Here is a 14,547-nt window from a genome sequence, read left to right on the forward strand (position 1 = left end):
TTAACCTTGCTGAAAATAAAAACACTGCAAAATTAACTTATTTAGATTCTTTTCAACAACAATTAACAACAACAACATGGTAACATAACTACTCAGATGTAGTGGAGAGACCTAGTCTAGTAACTTTAATTAACAAGGTCATGCTTGAGTCTTGGGGGAGGACAGTGCTCTGTTTACACAAAGGAGTTCAGGGCTGGATTTTCTCACACCTGGGCGTGAAAAGGAGTATCTTTTGATGTGATATGATTAAACAAAGAGTTTTGATAGGCTGTTCAGGAAAACGCTAATCGCTGGTCAATGTTCCTTTTGTCAGTTTAACAGTCAAGCACCGCGTAAAAAGGTGGCCAGTTTTACGATCAGGCTGCTCAGAGACAGCACTTAGGGAAAGCGACCCTTCAACCTCTTCCTTTGGGGTCGCTTCGGCTGTCTGTAGAGGGTTGATAATCAAACCCCCCTCCTTTCTTTCTCCCAGAGAGAGAGAGGAGGAATTTGGAGTAGTCCAAATGTATTTAATATAAAATGCACAAATCCACACTGTTGGTACACAACAATATAATCAAAACTACAAATCCCTCTCCTTTCTCTCTGAGTAGGCCTCTCCTTGGCTCAGCTGTGCTGGACACTCTGCTTTTACTGATTGTACAGTTACATATGCAAGAAGGACATCAGTAATAAATATGACTTAAAATAATCCATTCTCTAATTCTAAAAACACTCTGGTTCCATTTACCTTCTTCTCTCCTGCTGCTCCTTCTGTCCCTTCTCTCCTTCCTCATCAATATGACTGGGGTCATCATCACCCTGTCCCTCTGTATCACCTCCACAGCTAATATACATAAAGACATACAGAGATTCCTCGGTTAATTTGGCACGTTTAGCTGCCTCTTATGCCAACATCTTCTTAATTCTTTTTCTTTCGGCATCACGCATTTCATTTTACTCTTTTACTCTCTTCTCCACATTTGCCGTCTCTATTGAGCCTATCACACAACCCAGCGCTGACTTCAGCCCCGATGAAACGTTTGGAGATTAAACTAGCACCAAATGGAAAGTAAAGGTCTTTGATCGGCCCTGTTGAGCCAAACAGATTTCAGTCAGACACACAGACAGCGCTCGCTGCAGCGGACTGGCCGGCCGGCGCAGTCGCAGATCATAAAGTAAAACAGAATCTGAAAAATAAAACTCTTGACTCCTGGCCGGTTTGGCCTGAAATGGACCACACTGGCCAGTCCACCCCTGATGACAGCCTTGCCGTGCCTCTCACCAGAAGTACGGTCATCAGAGCATCTCATGATGTCTTCACCAACCCTGTGGAGGTGCACTTTGAGTTGGACCCAGCTGTTCAGCCGGTGCAGTGTGCACCACACAACATCCCGGTGGCCATGAAGGAAGCTGTGAAGACTCAGCTCCACAGATATAAAGCGGAGGGCCACATCACAGTGAGTCCACAGATTGGATCAGCAGACGGTCATAGTCAAAAAAACAGAAAAGCTGCACATAGCTTACAGCCTCATCATCTCCACCCAGCGCTCAGGATGCATGATATCATGCCCTCACTGGAGGATGTGCTTTATAAACTGCCAAAAGCCAAAATCTTCACACTGGAGCCTACAGCTGATGATATCCTCATCGTAGGCTGTGGAGACAGCGAGGAAGAGGCAGGCAAAGACCATGATGCCAAGCTGGTAGCCTTTCTGGACCGCTGTCGACAAGTCAAACTGAAGCTCGGGGTCAAGAAGCTTCTTTAATTGCTTTCAGAGCCCAGTTATGTTCAAGTGATTGTGTAACCATGTCTTTGGTTTAGTTCACAATTTGTTAATACAAGTGAAGTTTTCCTTACTTGAAGAAAGGGGAGATGTTAACGCTGGCTCCATTTGCCTTGGGCTGGGACAAGTTTCTCAAACAATAGAAGTCAAAGCTATGGGACGAAAGTCATTATTCACTGTAGCAGAGAGCTTTTTAGGCACTGGTGTTATAACAGACTCTCCCACAAGGCTGGGATGTGTTTAAAGACCGTTGGATTATAAGACACCGTGTGGTGTTGGTTCCTCTGCACAGCAAAAAAGCTGGCAGTCCTCTGGGCCTGTGGACTCTTTTGAAGAGACTCTGAACGCTGGATGGGTCCACTTCCAGCCAGCGGGTGGTATCAGTATCTGTCAAAGACCGATACTGGCCACACACTGTCCAACTCCTGGAGAAGTTTTGTGACTCAAACTTGGAGACGCTCTCGCTCCCGTCTTCCTCGCTTTAGCCATGGCCGTCTCAGTGTACTGGTGTGTGTTGCTCGGATGACGGAGACAGAATATACAGTATGTTGTAGTCTACATTCCCACTGTGAAGTTGTTGCAGGACACGAAACTAAAAGGTCACTAATGACCTGAGCAGCTGAAAGAGTGTTGAAGGATCCTGATGGAGTCTGCTCTTCTTTTAATTCTGTGGCTGTAAAGGTCTGAAAGTTAAATTAGAGTGGTGCCCGTGATTTGTGTTGCATGTTTAGTGATTTAGTGAGTTTTCTTGCTTCTCTGTGAGGAAGTTGTACCAGGATGCAATGTTGGATTTGAAAACTGATTCAATAAGTGACCAGTATACTGTTGTTAAAATCTCCTGTCTGACATTAAAACCTTTCAGCCTTCTCAGGAGGAACATGCGTTAATGGGCCTTTCTGTTGACCCCATCTGCTGTGTGAAGGACAGGTGGTGGTTGATCTCAGTGTCCAGTGTATTTATAGCCCTCGACCTGTTCCACCACCTGCCCCTCCATCCTGAGTGGTTCAGAGAGGGTTTGAGGTATCAGGTGCCCAGCACCACCCGCAACACAGCTATTCGTCTTACTGATGTTCAGTTCCAGGGAGGTCTCCAAGGCCACACTTAACTACTACTTCTACTACTTAACTACACGACTTAAAATGTGTCAGTCCGTTGCCGGTGATGTGCTTGTTATATGGAGAAGAAGATGGTTACAAGCCACAGCCCTGTGGGACCCCAGTATTTCAAACTATGTCACTGGATTTAAGACAATGTTGGGGTCCATCCATCCAAAGCGGTGGTTCGCCAGATCGAGTCCAGCACGAACCAATGCCAAAGGTGCCCCCTGAGCAGGGCCCTGAACCCTGAACTGCTCCCTGGGGCCGTAGGATGGCAGCCCACTGCTCCTGAATAGGATAGGTTAACAAATACCCCCTTCTGCCCACTGCTGAAGGTGGCCTTGGGCAAGCCCCTGAACTCCCAACTGCTCGGGGCGCCCTACTAGGTGACAGCCCCTGGCTCTGACATCTCTCCGGTGTTGTTGCCTGTGTGTGTATTTCAGACTGTGTGTTCCACTTTACAACAAGAATAACAGAAACAACACTGAGTTTCCCCTTGCAGGATTAATAAAGGATGTCTTCTCCTACTTCTTGTCAGGGGCTTAGGCACTTGTTGGTGGTTCAGGGTTCTCATGCTTATGCTCCAGAGGGGGTTAGAGTCAGAGAGTAAGTATTGATCTGTGTGTGGGGGTTTCCTGTATACTCCAGTGTGGAGGATCCTGTCCTCTTCAGTGTGGACGGCACAGTCCAAGAAGGCCAAAGTGTGGCTGCTGAGTTTAAACGCACTTGCTGTAGGTTTTGGAGAAAATTATCTGCCGAATGAATGCAATGTTACAGATAAAGAAAGGTAGAATAACATTTCTAAATGTATTCTTTAATTGTAAATAGCTAAAGCAGACTCAGTGACCCAGACAACAGAACTAATGTGAGCTGGACAGAGTTTTATCCAGCTTTTGGGCTTTCCTCTGGTTTGGGCTAAGAAAAGATTTGAAGCTTGAACTCTCAGTGACATCTAGTGGTTTAGAGAAAATATAGCAGCAGTCCAAACACTAAAACACCTCACTGATTTCATGCTGTAGTTTTAATCCCAGTGCTCAGTAAACATCTAGAAACTATGTATTGTTTATTTAATCTATATTATTCCCCCTGCAATAATATTTTGAAAAATAAATATTAGTGTTTGTGGCAATGACCACACTCTCAATCCAACAACTTATTAACATTTATAAAAGCAAGAAATCTGGCTTTAATATTGGCTGATAAGCAAAGCAGTGTGAAACTGCCACATATTGAAAAGGTTTTAACTGCACTTCTCAGGGCTGTGCTCAATAATGGAAAACTAGCATATGTTTGTTCAAAGGGACTTGAGAGTAGGTCGGGTCACAGGGGCAGCAGCTCCAGCAGGGGACCCCAAACTTCTCTTTCCCGAGCCACATTAACCAGCTCTGACTGGAGGGTCCCGAGGCTGAAGATATAATCTCTCCACCTAGTCCTGGGTCTTCCCCGAGGCCGCCTCCCAGCTGGACGTGCCTGGAACACCTCTTATAAACCAGCTTCAGTAATTTCACACTGTATAAAATATTGTCCAGTTGGCCTGAGGAGTAGAGAAGACTTGTATCTGATCCAGTTCAACACGAATCTATCTCGTATCTCTACGTATCTCTTATATTTTACAGTCACATTTATTCATTGACACTTTTGTCTAAAGTGACTTATGAATGAGGAAACTTGTTTTGTCTGTAAAAAGTCTGAGAAGCAGACAGTAAAACAGGAAGCTGCCGCAGGGGATCACTGACACATCTGTTAACTGACAGATTAGTAAACTCTGCAGCACTTTGAGGCTTTCATCTCAGAGCTTTCACACTTGAACTGTATGTTTTCCTTTTTAGTACACTCGATGGTTGATCCGCTGTTCATCAGACTGTAGTAAATGAACACGTTTCAGGACATTCTCATCTTCCTGACTGAGAAATGTGTTGGAGTCACGTTTAGAAGAGAGTACGGCCCGTTGTGTTTATTAATGAGGTCAACACCTGCAGAGTTTCACTACAGTAAATTAGCTTCATACTCAGTCTAAGTAATTCATCGACTCAGACATACTATGAATTACGGCACGGATAAAACCAACAACTTTTCATTTTCTCTGATCATCACAGTCCTGCAAACTACTGCGTTGCTGATTAGTGGGCCAAACAAAGCTTAACTAGCTAAAGAAGCATCCATGGCTGTGTGACACCCTCTCTTTCACACAAATACCAGTATAAACATAGAAGAGAGATTTTCTGATCTATTGTTAGAGTTTTAGTTTAGTTTCCTTGACTGTGTCTCAATTAGTGTTTTTATTTCTCGTACTTCTTACTTCATCTTATCTCTTCTCTTCTTACACTTGCTGTTTTGAGGGCATTCACACTGAGCAGTATGGCAGAGACTGTGGAGACTGAAACGAGGGCCAAAGGCCTCACGTCCCTCCCTTACAGCCCCACACACTTTTAAAATCACTGCTCGTCAACTCGTCTACGTCCCCTTCCCTAATGAAAACATACAGAACCAGGTCTGCTAGAGGACTGGACTGAATGAATGTATAAACCTGAATTGCTGACAACAAGAGGTCAATGCCCCCACCCCCTGGAGGAGCTACACACTGACAAAGCGTCTAGTTGGCACATGATAATACAGGTGTTTTTATTCATAGGAAAGTCATATTGTGTTAAAAACAGCAGCTGCTTAAAAAAAGCTTGAATGTGTCTGCTTGGATTTCACTGTTCTATGGCCCCTCCCTTGAAGGTGTAGTTACTCTTAAAGCTCACTTAGGACGAGGTCCTGAAGCTCGGCTGAACAGAAACATTTTCATTTACAGCAATGGAGAAAGTTTCATCAGTCTGCAAACATGAGGTCAAGCAGGGTCCTGCCTTACGTGCGACGTGTCTCTTCAGACCTACGTGACTCAAGAGGGCGCCATATTGTTCTTTCATTCACTACATTCATTTTGCACTCTGTCACCAGGAAGTCCTGCATCTCACAACCCCCACAGAACATCTGCATGTACTGTTTGGCTACAGAGGAGAGATTCACATTCTTGCACATAATGTTCAGCAGATTTATTGCCCTCCTCCTTTAGATGAATAAACTTTGATGCTGGGTCGAGTCTGTCCACGTTCAGAGTTTTGTCTCCCCTGTTTGTTATCTGTGTGTCTGTCGGCGTGACTTTCCTTCCTCCACGTCTCCTGGCTGCTGGCTCCACACACCTGTTCACAATCCACCAATCGTCCTGCTCACCTCACTCACCTGCCTCTCATTAGTTTGCTCACCTGCAGTACATCAACTGCAGTTTTCCATCCACTCTTCACCAGATGTGTTTTCAGCCTTAGTGATTCTCTCAGTCAGCAGTTTGCTCTCTGGTGGATTTTGCTTGTTGTGCCTTGTCTGTGCTTTACCTGTCTGCTAACATCTGTCTCTGGTGCTGCAGGATCATCACATGCCCGTCTGCCTCCTGTATGCTTCCTGCCAGGCTCGCTTGCTCCTTGAGCCACATAGATCCATCACCTCCACTCTCTCTCCGCCTCCTCTGGATTCCCCTGCCACCACATTCATTCTCCCCACCTGGTTTGCAGCAAAGACTTACGGTACAACAAGTCCTGCGTTTGAGTCCAGCCTGTTAGCAAACACAACGTACCTGTGTAGCGGTGTAGATGGGCAGACGGTTAAGTTTGTGTTTCAGAGGACCCAGGAGCAGACACACACTCTGAAGTTTGTTGAGAACAAGGTATTTTAATGAGCAACACAACGAGGCTGGAGAGGAAAGGGGAGCGTGGCTGACGATGGTGGGAGGCTGGCTCGCTGACTGAAGAGGAGTAGTGGTCTGAGGTGGTCTGAGGAGTCTGGGGTGCAGAATATGGAACAGGAGCCGAGGAGACAAAAAAGGCACGTGAGCGATACAGTGAGAGAGTACTGGAGAATACAAAAGACAAACCAGTTTTCTGGGCAGAGAGAGTAAACGAAACCATCAGGTGACGAATGGCAGGAGAACAGGAGCGTCTGAGTGGAGGAGGTGATTGGGATCAGCTGTGGAGCTTTTTAGAAAACTGTGATTCACAGATTTTGAAACACACAAGTGTAACAGAGAGTGGATTTTGCTGCCGTGCTGGTAAAGCAGTTCACGTTGGAAACCATGTCATTATTTTAAGACAAGCAGAGTCCATCTTTCATTTCAAGCCTACAGGAAGAGTTTGAGACTCAAAGCAGCTAATCTAAACTTACAGCTGCGGTGACGACAGGCAGCCATCTCAGGACCACAGAACAGAATAATGCATATTGTGCCTTTCTCACGTCTTCAGAAGAGGAAGTGCAGATTAACAGGAACATGCTGCATCTTTTTACTTACTATATTCACTGTAGAGAAACATTAAAGGGGAACAAATGAGAAACCCAGAAAGTCAGACTGTATTTGTCTGTAACATGTTGAGGCAGATGGCCGTTGATCCTGAGTCACAGTTCAGCTCGAGGTTTCTTTGCCTTAAGCGTGGCTCATTTAGTATCATTAATTAGTAAAGCGTTATCAGAAACAGAATATTTATGAACAGAATCAATATCACTTTCTTCCTCATGTGCTAGTTCATCTGTCAGCAGGTGTTTGCTCATGGTGGGAAGTGTTAATAATATTACAGAGAGGACGGCCTAGACCCGCTCCACATGAAAAATTCAATCAGACAACTTTTGTTTTGAAGTGGGGCTATATAAATAGAATTGAACTGAAATTTGAATCATAAGGCAAGAGGTCCAACACTATCATTAAAACAATCAGAGAACTTGGATGGTAGCTGTACAGTACATACTGGGTCAGACCAATTACACTGAGTTTAATTTGTTCTTCTCTCATTCCCTAAATATGATGTTGGCATGTAAAAAATAGTACCAGCTTTTTTAGAAGAATGTGATTCACAGATTTTGAAACACACTAAGCACGACTAACAGAGAGTGGATTTTGCTGCCGTGCTGGGAAAGCAGTTCACTTTGGAAACCATTCAATGGTTTTGAAGACGAGCAGAGTCCATCTTTCATTTCAAGCCTACAGGAAGAGTTTGATACTCAAAGCAGCTCATCTAAACTTTCAGCTGAGGTGACGACAGGCAGCCATCTCAGGACCACAGAACAGGATAAAGCATATTTGTGCCTTTCTCATGTCTTCAGAAGAGGAAGTGCAGATTAACAGGAACCTACTGCATGTTATCACTTACTATATTTACTACAGACTGTTTAGCTGCAGAGGACAACACATCAGACTTTGCAGTAGGGAACTCTTTCAATTGGGGTATCAGAGCTTTCAAAGGTAAATTGTGTGACATTACTTTTATATGTAGAGATGATAAGAACTTTAAACAGTCATGAAGATGGACTGTGCAGGAATATAAAACTGAAAGACAGCAGTTTGTGATTTGATATGATTGTGGGTAAACTATAGGTACACTGTGTTTGTGTGAACTTCACCTCACAGCTTTAGTGATGTCACTGAACAATGTTAGGTAGATATTAAAAACCTGCTCCCTTTAATAACCTGATCTCTCAAACAGGTTTCACTCTGAAGAATGGAAGGTCTCTACTCTAACCCTGATTTCATCCCGAATGTGGTGACATACGTAATCGTCGCTGTCGGCCTTCATCTGACGCTTCTGGCCATCTATTCTCTTTATTCTATGGTATGTACATTCTGACTGAGAGTTATTTATTTCCTGTCTGTGTCGTGTGTCTGTCCTACAGTCTGTCTGTCTGTAAAGGATCTGGATCTGGTTTGGGGGCTAGGTCCCCTGGGGGCTTACAGGAATAATTGACTCCATAATTAAAATGTCCATGAAGCTGATTGGACCCTAAACAGATGCAGTTTCCATGTGTGGCTCCATCCAGCCTTCTCTTAAACTGTTGAGGTTAATGGCACCATTTAGTTACAGCTCAAGACAAACATCAAATAGTCAGAGCAGTTTGTGCAGCAGTATTTGAGAGGAAATTGTGAAATCTGGAGGCATTAATTTTGTATTTGTTTTTTGAAAACTATTTGATGGATTGCATTCCTATCTAGTTATCATGCTGGAGATAATGTGACTATTTCTGAGGATGACTGCGGTGCAGCTGAAACTATTCATGTACTTTATAAGTGAGTTTTTCATTATTAGCTGCTGAGAGTCTGAAGTAGCCTAATAGGCTACAGGAGAATTTCAGCACTTTATCATTTATTGATGAAATTCCAGTCTGCTAAATGATGAATGAGCAACGCTGTATAAAATGTGACACAACGTATTGATCCTTCCTCCACTCCTGTTTTTAAAGACTTTGTCATGGTCCACGTTGGCACCCATTCATGTTTCTACAGCACCACTGGATTAAAATGGGGGCTCTGCTCGTTATTTACCCACGTAGTATCAGAGCTCAATAGATGATTTTTTTTCATCCCACGCAGGCGCTTCCATCAGGTTCAACATACTTGAGTTGATTGAACTAATTCTGATCATCTGTTCAGGAAACTTTCCCAGCTCACTCCCACCTTCTGTTAACATGGCTCCTCTTCTTATTTGTGCGATCCTCAATATAATACGTTTACAATGAGGAGAGATTCTCACCTTGCAAACACAAACATGAGCCTCAAACTGCGACTCCAGTCTGGATAAATCCAGCTCATGTGTTTGAGACGAATGCTTCATATCTGTTGCTGAAAAACTGCTGCAGAATCTGCAGGAAATCTGGCCCTTAGTCTTGTTACTGCAGTGATTGGCCAGTGGGTCATATCTGAGATTTCTGTTGGATGAAAAAGTCAGAAATGGCTCTGACTGCAGCTGCTGGGCAGAGCAAGATGACAGATTTGGGAGGAGGTGGACTTCACAACATGTTTCCAACTGCTTGTTGACTTTTACCAATGTTTTCCTGCAGGTGAGAAGAGATCATGTTGCTCCCATCTACCTCATCAACCTTCTCATTAGTGACTTGATTCAGCTCTGCTTCATGATTGCTGATGTGGTACCAACTGTGGATAGGTGGACACATGAGATCTTCGTATATATTTACATCTCTGCTCTGTTTGCCAGTGTTTACTTCATGGTCTGCATCGCCCTGGAAAGGTATCTATCTGTCTATCCAGTATGTGTGGAGCTCCTTCTTGTCTGAACATTATATTAGTTTATAACTCTGAAGCTCCTCAAAGACTTTGTGTCCATCTTGTATTACGGTATTTGGTCATCGTCCACCCGCTGTGGTACCGCTTCGGACGAACCATCAAGACCTCTGTCCTGGTCTGTGTCCTGGTCGGGTCCTTTCTGGTGTCTGTGGCGTCCGTTTCTATTTCTTTGTTGAAAATCTGGTGACACACATAATGTTCATCATCCTCCAGCTCCTTCCCTTCCCGCTGTTAATCTTCTTCCTGGTTGGGACCCTCAAAGCCCTGTCTGCTTCTACCTCAGTTCCCCTGATGAAAAACGTCGAACTGTGGGAGTTTTGGTTCTGTTGCTGCTTATTTACACCCTGCTGTTCCTGTCCAGCATCCTTTGGTACCTGAGTTTAATTCATGACAGGACCAATTTAATTCTGTGTCTTATGATTGTAGGTTCAGTCCTCTTGCAGACTTGTTCCTGTATGTGTTCATGAGGAAAGGGACCATAGACAAGCTTTTGGCCCCTGTGTGTTGCTGCAGAATGGACAGCAATGATATCAGCAGTTCATCAGTATGAATGATGACAACATTTCCACAGTCAGCTTCATGTAGGCAGAGAAAGAGGGAGAGAGAGAAAGGGGAGGAAACAGGAGGAGAAATGGAGGCCAATAGAAAGGATAGAGACGAGACAGATCCTGTCATTTACTGAGACCATTTCCAATAAGACACCTAACTGTAGAGAACAGGAAGCACTGTTTGGACTCTGCTGTGGGAGAAGTGGCTGCTGGGAAATGTTTTGGTCAACTTGCTCTGGTTCACTGTGATGGCTTCAACACATGGAAATAAATGTGTTTTATTAGTTTGGAGCTGGAAGTTGATGTCTGTCATTATTCTCCTTTAATCCCAGAAGCAAAGCAGATATTATTTTCTTTTAGATGAATGTTTTTAAATGAGCAAGCATTTCATTAGTGTATTTTATCTGCATGATGAAGTCTGGTTTTGATGTGTGGGCTGTTACTGTTGCATACAGTATGTACAGTATACACACACAGGCCACTTTATTAGGTACACCTGCACACATGGCAGCAGCTCAGTGTATTTAGGCTTGTAGACGTGGTCAAGACAACTGAGGGTCTGAGTATTTCAGAATCTGCTGATCTACTGGGATTTTCACACTCAACCATCTCTAGGGTTTACAGAGAAAGGTCCGAAAAAGAGAAAATATCCAGTGCACCATTTTAACATTTTAATGTTATTATAATAATAATACATTTGCCCCCAAACCAGATCCTTTACAGACAGACAGACTGTAGGACAGACACACGACACAGACAGGAAATAAATAACTCTGTCAGAATGTACATACCATAGAATAAAGAGAATAGATGGCCACCAGGGTCAACAGGAGGCTGGTGGCAATGAATATGTATGTCACCACATTCATGATGAAAAAAACTGTCATGTAATACTCATAGTCGCTGTTGATGTAACCATTGTAGCCATAGGTGATGTTGCTGTGGTTAAAGCTTTGGTTCTGTGAGCTGCTGTTAACGTAGAGACCTTCCATTCTTCAGAGTGAAACCTGTTTGAGAGATCAGGTTATTAAAGGGAGCAGGTTTTTAATATCTACCTAACATTGTTCAGTGACATCACTAAAGCTGTGAGGTGAAGTTCACACAAACACAGTGTCCCTATAGTTTACCCACAATCATATCAAATCACAAACTGCTGTCTTTCACCTTCTATCATCATTCCTCAACATTTGTTACATTTAACTTTTATTTAATCAAAGAAGAAAAGAAGAACAAATATCTGTACGTGCTGATGTGAGGTCGTTACTGCAGCCACAGAACATCGTCCAGCTGTTTCAGTAACTTAATGTTTAATGTTAATGCTCTTTGGTTTAGGACATCCTGCCTGTCTCCTGTACTCGATGCCCCTCTGCCCTCTGAGTTTGGATCAGGAGGTTTACATGATCTGCAGATTTTATCTTCAGGGTTGTGTTAGAAAAAATATTTGTTGCATATCAACCCCGAATTAACATTCTGAATAATAATAGCGGGGGAGAGGGGGGAAGGTTGAAATAGGATGAATCGTCTCCCATTTACGCACGAGGTACAGCAGATATTATTTGAATCAGCCGACACTCAGACAGTATCGGTCAGGATGAACTGACAGCTGTAATGCAGGGAGTCCTGTAAATAACAGACCAGTTAAAGCTGCGCAGGGATCAGAGACCTGTGTGTAATCTATGGAGAGAACATGGGCATGTGCGAGGAGCTGCAACGTACACAACCGATGAAAAGTACTGTCCCCAGTTTGGCTGTCATTGAAAGTCTGAAAACTGACAGAACTCGAGCAGAGTCCTCATTAAAAATCACAACAGCAGCCTCTTTAATCATGAAAGTTATTCACTGAAGCACAAACACAGCCTATAGAAATCTATTTACCCATAATCCATCTGGGGAGCCATCGTCTTGTTAAAGCCGCCCAGCTGATGTGACACCAGGCATCATGTGCACCGCGAGGCTTTGAGTCCGGACAGTAACATAACTGGTAGAGTTCTGCAATATAAACATCTAAAAACTGAAGTGGAGTCTTGCTCTGTGAGCTGCACTTTATCGGAGCTGCTGAAGTTAACGTGTGTGTGGATTTGTGGTGAGATTTCTGCCTGATCAGTTTTCGGTTGGTTTCGGTTTCACATGCAGCATGCATTCCCAAGTCGGTCTAAAGGGGATAACGTCACAAACTGCGGAGCAATAGTAATGCACTGCAGAGTAAAGGCCAGGTAGAACTAAAAATATTATGAATTCTCATTAGATGTTGACATTGCTCTTGTAGAATTATATTACTATAGCCTTAGTGTATCACAGACTGTGATTCTTACAGCTGAATCATTAATAGCTGCAAGCATGTAGTCCTGGGGCTGACTGTAAAAGTATCAGGAATGTTTGTCCTGTGGTGTCCGAACAATAATACACCACAGTCCAATTATAATAATAATAATAATAATTAATTGCTGCACCCTGCAGGTTAGGTTTGGTCTACCTATTTAGACTATGATGCGGAGACTGATCAAACATTATGGACCATGATTATTGACTTGGCTGTTCATCTATACATGCTAAAATTGTGAGTTTGGCTGCTGAAACATTTAAAGAGGCGGTATTCTGCTTTTTGGCTTTTTTCCCTCTCCTGTAGTGACTTAAATACCTTTTTTGTGCATGTAATAGGTTTGCAAAGTGAAAAAGCCCGAAGTCCGACACGCCCTCAAAAACAGCGGTGGAAAAACCGTGAGCTGCAGCACACAGCTCTCCTCTCCTCCCTTCCAAACACTAGCTACCCTCCAGGCAGTCAGTGGACATAAAGTTGTTCCTGTGATGTAGAGACAGAGCTCAGTTAAAACTTTATGGATGAAAGATCCTTTTGTTACAGATTAATAACTCACCACTCTGAAACTCTCGCTCCAGTCCATGTTGCCAAGCTGGTCTGCAACATGTACAGCTGAACTAAAGCTGTTTACTGGGTTCTCATTGACCCGCCCTTCTCTGCTTCTGATTGGCTAGTAGTCCTTAACTAGGAACTGAGCATGTGCAACTCCCAACAAAGATGTCTATGAAGATTCTCAGTCATCCAGGTCATAGTTTCATTTCATTTATTTATTTAAGGACAGTGCACATTAATCAACATTTCTGTAAAATGTGCCAGTGTTAGCCAGCAGGCTAATTTTCAACTGTAGTCCATAGTTATCCAACGAAGATTAAAATCAAGGGCAAGTGGATTTGGTTGAAGATACTGGAAGACGTTTCGTCCCTCATCCAAAGGACTTCTTCAGTTCTGACTGACTGGCAGGGAAACTCAGCTATTTAACCTCAGTGGGGTCGTTGGCCAGGGTCATCGATACCGCTGGTTCATTAGTGGTATCTTCACCTGAGGTCAATAGGTTACGTTTGTTGTCCTTTCATCACTTCCCAGGAAACTCAACAAACATAACCTATTGACCTCAGGTGAAGATACCAACGATGGTCGTTCAGTCTTGGCCACAGGTAGTCTTAACGACTGTAATGACTGTCGTCACAGCAACAAGGAACACTAATATGATACAAACATATGTAGTTTGTCAGCAGCCACTAGCGGTGAGGTTTTAAGACCAACAAGGCGTGTGCTCGTACGCGTGCTCACTTGAACTCATGAGCGAGCATAATCCGTAACACATCCGTTTTCATGCAGAGATCGTGCAATAAATGCGAAAACACCTGCATACGGCTTATACAGATTCCTGGAAATCAAGGACAGGTTTGTATCAGATCATAAACTCATTACTTTAACTATCAACTAAAGATTGCTAGTATTGGTCAGTATTTGATAGTAATGAGCTGGTCAGCTAAATTCCAACAAAACAGAAATCCTGGTTATCCTCATTTTGCAAACCAATTACACATATCTACTGGTCACATTTCACAATAAATGGAACCTGTTGCAAGAAATCTTGTTGTCTTGATATCAGTTTATGGCTGCTTCTTAAGTCTCTTAATTGAGAGAAGACAGCACACCAGTTACAATTTAAATAGAAATACAGCATAGTCTAAACAAACAAACAAGCATCACACAC

At 43.4% G+C, this 14,547-nt stretch overlaps 1 protein-coding gene and 1 long non-coding RNA gene across 2 annotated transcripts in view; both read left to right on the forward strand.

Annotated features, from left to right (window-relative positions):
• The window catches only part of LOC119911392 (G-protein coupled receptor 4-like), a 31,993-nt gene that overhangs the window by 2,226 nt on the left and 15,220 nt on the right, over positions 1-14,547 (forward strand). The gene's annotated exons all lie outside the window — the stretch shown is intronic.
• Positions 7,326-10,776, forward strand: LOC119911433. The gene is made up of 3 exons (XR_005445859.1): positions 7,326-8,129; positions 8,371-8,496; positions 9,719-10,776. It is a non-coding gene; the product is annotated as an uncharacterized LOC119911433 (long non-coding RNA).

Source organism: Micropterus salmoides, unplaced genomic scaffold, assembly GCF_014851395.1.
Source record: "Micropterus salmoides isolate LMB-PRFRI ecotype aquatic unplaced genomic scaffold, ASM1485139v1 Ms_hic_scaffold_2, whole genome shotgun sequence".
In the NCBI taxonomy this organism is placed as follows: Eukaryota; Metazoa; Chordata; class Actinopteri; order Centrarchiformes; family Centrarchidae; genus Micropterus; species Micropterus salmoides.